We start from the raw sequence: 7500 nt of genomic DNA, 5'->3' as shown, positions 1-7500 counted from the left end.
CCCCCACATTTAGAGGTTTTTCGGCCGTTGCCATGCAACGGAGGGGTCTATAGCAACGGTTCTTTCTCACACATAACTAGGACATACCATGAACCTACCATACCAGTTTCATGTATATCTGACTCATAGTCTCCGAGATATAACGAACTTCGTTTTTTTAATTATTTTCGACCAGGGTTCATTCAAAGTCTATCTTCTCCGACAGTTTTCATAGGATCCGGCTGGAAATTTTTGACAATATGGCTGAATGTACTGCCCACAGTCGCTCATGGCCCGATTTTTGATTATCGAAAAAATAATTTTTTTTATGATTTTTCAAACATTTCAAAGTCCCATTTCTAGGCAACGGTGGTGTCCATAGCAACGGTTCTCATTTGCACACAACTAGGTCATGGTATGAACCTACCAACCAAGTTTCATCGAAATCGCCATTGTATTAACTGAGCACTGGACCGAACAGAGGGACAGACAGACAGACAGACAAGCCGGTAGGCGGACATGGGAAGTCGCCTACCCAATAGAACCTGATGTGATGGGCCCGTTCGATGGGGAATGACCTGAGGATTCAGCACAAGAAAATTCATGATTCTAGCTTCAAGGGTTAATGCTGCAGATTGTTTTTTCGTTAAAATACCCCCACATTGAGAGGTTTTTCGGCCGTTGCGAGGCAACGGAGAGGTCCATAGCAACGGTTCTTTCTCACACATAACTAGGACATACCATGAACCTACCATACCAGTTTCATGTATATCTGACTCATAGTCTCTGAGATATAACGAACTTCGTTTTTTCTTTATTGTTTTCGACCAGGGTTCATTCAAAGTCTATCTTCGACAGTTTTCATAGGATCCGGCTGGAAATTTTTGACAATATGGCTGAATGTACTGCCCACAGTCACTCGTGGCCCGATTTTTGAAAAAATAATATTTTTAAATGATTTTTCAAAAATTTCAAAGTCCCGCTGCTAGGCAACGGTGGTGTCCATAGCAACGGTTCTCATTTGCACACAACTAGGTCATGGTATGAACCAACCGACCAAGTTTCATCGAAATCGCCATTGTATTAACGGAGCACTGGACCGAACAGACAGACAGACAAACATATCGACGGAAAACTGATAAGGGTAGAACAAATTTCAAAAATTAAAAAAAAAGAAATTTCTACTGGATCGACTACCCAACATATCGACGGAAATACTGATAATAAGAGTAGAACAAATTTCAAATTTTTTTTTGAAAAATATTTTTTTTTCGACGAGATCGACTACCCAACAGACACACCCATAACGAATATAGTGGTCACTTTCTGACTCGTGAACCAATAAATGGTTCAGCTATCTTATACACAAAAAACGTAAGCAAAGCACGTATTCCTCCTGCGATGGCGTATGTTTCCCAGCACAGGTAAATGGCCAGGTGAGTTACTGGAAGATGGTTGTTCGAGGCTGTCCCTTTCGCCCCTCCCCTCTCCCCTCGGAGCTTTGGTACTCAAATAACGTAAAATCGGGTATTCCCCACAACAGGTAAATGGTCCACAGTGAGTTACTGGGGCAGGATTGCTGCAACCCCAAACCGGCCTCTGTGCATGAAGAACCGAAACAAACCAACATCGGGCATTACCCACCACAGGTAAATTGTGCAATGAGTTACTGGGACAGGGATTGCTTGAACAGTGAGCCAGCCTCGGTGTTTCAAAGTGAAATGGATCCCTAACAGCTGCTTTGATATGATATTCCTGGAGCACCAAATGAATATGCTGAAGGACCATGAGCGAGCTCCGTGGATTTGGATTTGAAGTTTGATTGTTAAAAATACTAGTGCGGGCCCGTAGGTGCGTGGCCGTAGGTGCGTGCATGTAGGTGCAGCTTCGTTCCTTCGCTCTCGTAAACGACGACTGGATTGGGGCATTGTTTCAATTAGATCGGACCAACCGTATCATAAATGGCCATAACTTGGGAAACACCTGGGAAACATACTCAGGTCCCCAGCGTCAATTGTGACGTCATATCCAACGAAGAAGAAGAATAATTGTGACGCCCCCTGTCTCTCGCCACCCCCCCTCTCTCGCCCCCCTCGTCTCGCCCCTCCTCTCTCTGATAATAAGGGTTGAACAAATTTCCAAAAAGAAATTTTAAAATTTTTATTTTCGACTGGATAGACTACCCAACAGACAAACATATCGACGGAAAAACTGATAATAAGGGTAGAACAAATCTCTCGCCTCTCTCTCGCCCCTTTCTCTCACCCCCACTCTCACCCCCCTCTCCCGTCCCCTTCTCTCACCCCCTCCTCTCTACCCCTCTCTTGAATTGTGACGCCGCCTCTCTCTCACCTCCTCTCTCGCTCCCCTCTCGCTCCCCTCTCTTGAATTGGCCGTAACTTGGGAACCGCTTATCCGATTAATATCAAACCTTGAAAAGGCGCATCTGCGGGTCGCCAGCAATATTCCTGGCAAGTTTCAATCAGATCGGACCATCAATCGTGCAAAAAAAAAAAAAAAAATTAACATTAATTGTGACGTCTTTCGTGATGTCATAGCACCGTGTCTTGTCATTGGTTGACAGATAAATGGCCGTAACTTGGGAACCGCTTGTCCGATTGACATCAAACCTCGAAAAGGCACATCTGCGGGGCCCGGCAATATTCATGGCAAGTTTAAATCAGATCGGACTGGCGGTCGTCGAGAAACGGCGGTCGCATACAGACACACATACAGACAGACAGACAGACAGACAGACAGACACAGAGATTGCTGGAATTATAGATAGATAAGAACCCCTCCGACCCCCGACCCCCCCACGTGCATGCACACCATGCTCGCTACACCCCCCCCCCCTTTTGGTCGATGGGGACCGGCAACTGTTGTCTTTCTGAAAATGAGCTCAAATAGACTATCTTTATGTGAATCGCTTAATCTTTTGGCTTCGATGCACTTTCATTACCTCCACCACCGAAGGTGAAGAAGGTTATGTTTTCACCCCTTTGTCTGTCTATCTGTTTGTTTGTGTGCAGGATATCTCAAAAAATTGTGGATGGATTCGCACTAAACTTGGTGGACATGTTGGGTGTGTGGCAAGGAAGAATTGATTCGATTTTGGTGAAGATATGAATCTGGATCTGGATATGAGAATTATTTAATTATAAAGTGGTTTTTCACCATCGAGAGACAGGGCGAAAAACGATATGTAGCATGATATTTAAAAAATGTACGACTGTATGTTCTCGATATGTTCTTGTGGATCAGGCATTGTTAGGTGGAGGTATGCGCTCTACCGAGTGCCCTTCTCGTTTTCCTCACTGTTTGATTGACAGTGAACGCCCTAATGACATCAGTCAAGGTCATACCTGGTACAATGATTTTCTTTTTTTTTAATGATAATAATTGAATTGCACCATCATGTGGAGTTGGCTGCAGGAGTTTTCACTCTCCACACACCTTTCGACCAAATACCCTCTCCCTGCAAGCCCGTGACTCTCATTCCCCTCTAAACCTCCTCCTTCCACCTCAATTTTGGTCTGCCCCTTATATTCTTGCCAACTGAAAGCATGTTAAAGATCTCGCTGAAGACATGCCCCTTTTGCCTGCTCAGCACACACCCCTCCTCCCCTCTGAGCACCAACCAATGTATACGTGTTTCCTATGCCTTTTCGCCAATGTCTCTTTCTCCTACCCACCTCTGGATATACTCATCCTCTAACCAGGTACTTGAATTCTTCTCATCTGCTTTAACTCCCTGCTTACTCCTATCCCTAATATCCACATCCTCTCTTCCCTCTTTCACTTCTTCACAATTACCTCTGTTTTCACACATTCCCTCAGTCCTGCACTTTACTCATCACTTTCTTGCCATCTGACTAATGCATCCTGAAGTCCCTCCTCAGAGTCTGACATCACCACCAAATTATCTACAAGTGATATTTCCCAAAGTATCTCTCTTGTTGCTCTCTCAATCAACACATACATCACCACAACAAATAGAAAAGGACTAAGAGATGATTTTTGATGTGACCATACCTTTATTTTAAACACATCTGAGAAAGAATTCCTAGTTACAAATTATGTTGTTGACCCCCTCATAAATGACCTCCGTTTCCCTACCTGATATAAACCCAAAGTGCATCCAATCAATCCCCACAAATTATTTGAGCCCACCACTCACGACCCTTTCCAGTACTTTAAACTCTTTCTCCATCAGCTTGATAATCCTGGAATTCCCACACTCCCTAACATCCCCTTTAGTTTTGTAGATAGCCATGAAGTAACTCTCCTGCCAATCCTTCAATTTCTTATCCTCCTCCCTGAAAATGGCCAAAGCTAATCTCCCCTCCTCCATCCCCTAACACACAATAAGTCATCCCAACCACCACCCATGATGGTCCACTAACTTTTCATATATTACCTTTCCCAAGAGCTGATACAATCTATTCCTCGCCCTTGCACATAACTGACATGTCCTACCTTCCTGACCTCTTCTAAATCCCTCGCATTCTCAACAATTAGCAGTTCCACAAAGTATTATTTCCTTCTCCTCAAGAAGAATCTCCCCTTTATTGCTCTTTATCACCTTACTTTCCTTCTCTTAGGTCTGCCCAACTCAACGTAGCAGGCTCACCAAGTGCAGCAATCTATTGGTAAGGTCTTGGACAGTGGAATTGTCCCTGGGACATGGGTTCCAGTGCCTCAGGAGAGGCTCTATTTTCGCTTCACTTGGTGAAAGGTGCTACCCCCTACAAAGCATCCACAAAATGCCTATAGCTCCCCTATGTCAAGGAGAACCTTCACCTTAAATCATTTACCTCATTAGCCAGGAACCACAGATGCACTGTGCCATAGGGTTATGGATTGGGCACGGAATGGAAACTATGTAGAGAAAAGGACTAATAAGATCTTTGCTTCATGCTCAGGAATCTTTAAGGGGAAAACTTTTTGACTGCACCTCGTATATTATTACGTGTGGGATTTGAACCGGGGAGTTCATGGACCTGAGCTACGTGCATCAATGGAAACGCCATAATGTAAGGAGATCCCATCTGAGCACGTAGCTCATTGGTGAGGGGGGGGGGGGTGGTGCAGTCACAAATTGGAAGATACTGCGACAGATCAAAATCAACATATCTTGTCTTGCTCTGTACATTTTGTTCATTTTATGGTTATTTCATTGTGAATAAAATTAAAATACAGGGTGATGTGTACCACTAACATGGGGACATCGAAGACAAGGAACGCAAGGTATTGTTCTGCATATCTGCACATGGCTCTCCATCTGTACCATCCTACCTTATCGGTTTCCCTGAACACCAAAACAGATACTTTTTTCATCCAAATGAGAAAACATAGTCCAAAAAGAACCCTTTGTAGATCTAAATTCATATTACATATCACACCCTGTCTCAGGAGGACTTAAACAAAAACTTTGCTTTAACATCACGTAAATTATTGTGATATGTGTTCTGTGCTGTGAAAATGCAATTCTTGGACACGGTGTTACCTCCGATTGACGATTAAATAAAAATTCATGGGCATTCAAAAATTATTCAGTTAACATGGTTACCGTGCCTGTAACTTTCTGTGCTTTCATATCCTCAGTTATAGTCATTCACATGTACAACATGAGAGGAACACCATCCATAACAGGTGTGTGTGTGTGTGTGTCTATATTATATATATATATTGTTGCAGTTCTGCAAAACCGCATGCCTCGAAGGCAATGGCACCCAACATACAGTGATCACTAGGCAGTTATTTCATCAGTATTCATGTCGTTAGTGATCCCCTCATGTCGAGTGGGTTAACGGGGCAAATTGCATTGCGTGGGACTCATAGTTGGGTCGAACAAATATCCCTTTGATCTACACTCTGACCTCTACTCCAACCCTCTCCTTTTAGCTATAATACACAAGCACACACGTCATTCAACAGACAATTGTTCAGTATAGTAGACACACCGCGATGCCTCCCGTGGCTCGGATTGTCCCTGATGCACACAAGACAACCTTCCCCAGGAATTTGCGCACCATTTTCCATTCAAGTTTGCACGCCAAATCCCAACCGGCACCTCACTCACCAAGTGTCACCACCTTGACCACAAATGCCTCCCACACATGGGAAAAATACGCCTGAACCCCCTTGTACCTCTGCATTTCCACAATTTCCAATTTGCCGGCCATTGTCCTTGGCGCCACCCGATGCTCGAATACGCTACATAGCTCCACCACATCTCACCGGAAACGCCCCGGGTGAGCTTCCAGAATTATTATAGCTCCCATCCAGTCACCAGAACATGGCAAGACCATAAGCAATGAGGAGGGGTCGCGGGAGGGCGATCCAGGAGTTTGGTTCAGGTCGTGGGTGTGCATTTTGGCTCGTGAAGGAGCCCGTGGGTGGTGGAGAAAGTCCCTACCATCCAACACACAGGCTATACTCGGTGCATGTTTGGGCCCGGGTTGGGTTTCCGGCTCGGGGAGCATGTGTCCTTCGAGAGCATATAGTGGACTCCCTGCCATGCTGTTGACGTGCCTCCACCCCTGCGAAGCCAGACGGGCTCACCACCAGCCACGGATGGTGGACCAGTGCGAAGCGCATGTTGCTATGAGCCCCGGCAAATAAATAAGCAGGAGATAACGCTCCATATCACCATGGAGGTATATGCTTACACATACAGACCTTTTACATGGTTAGGTGAGGGATCTTCCTTCTCACGCATCTATTCTCCTCTCTTTCTATGCAATCCTCTATCCCGTCTCCTGTGGATGCACAAAGAAGAATGTGATACTGACTCGCAATTCCATTTTCCTCTGGCACGATGCCACACCTCTCATGTCACATAAATCACACCTCCCACTCCCACACCGTAGACACCAGTATCTTTCCAACTACCCTCCCAAAGTGTCCTGGGTCACATTGGTCAGTCGACCATGCCAGGTATTTAGAGGGTGCTCATCCTCACCTTTCTCTCTATTTCTTGGCTATCTAACTTTCCTTTGGTGTGTGTGTGTGTGTGTGTGTGTGTGTGTGTGTGTGTGTGTGTGTGTGTGTGTGTGTGTGTGTGTGTGTGTGTGTGTGTGTGTGTGTGTGTGATGGCACCTGTCCTTTATCAAATAAGATTGCAGAAGATAGTCGGAATAATCCTGCTGTGTCCTCTTTTGTAAGTTGTCTTTTACCACACCCCACAAATTCTTTGCTATCCCCTGCTGTACATAAAAAACCCCATTCAATGTGCCACATACTTTTCCTTACTTGGTTATAAATAAATGTGTTGTATGGAAATGTTCCCAGCTCGTTTTCGTGTTTTCTTCCATTGGGCCAGCATGGCCCGCACCCGAGTTTAACCAGGGCGTTTTTCCCCAACCATCTGTTTCCTAACCGGTATGTGCTTGGCAGTTCTGTTCAGCTACATCTGTTCTGGTAAGGTGATCAGGTTTGAGCAAGCATGTACAGAGCATTAGTTACCCTGGAATTAGATCATGTGACCTTCAGGTAAACGGTATTTATTAGATTGAG

This window comes from Eptatretus burgeri, chromosome 13 (assembly GCF_056783735.1).
Source record: "Eptatretus burgeri isolate ZD-2024b chromosome 13, Ebu_testis_v1, whole genome shotgun sequence".
NCBI classification, from domain to species: domain Eukaryota; kingdom Metazoa; phylum Chordata; class Myxini; order Myxiniformes; family Myxinidae; genus Eptatretus; species Eptatretus burgeri.
The sequence above is the reverse complement of the archived record's forward strand: the minus strand, read 5'-3'. Positions refer to the sequence as shown.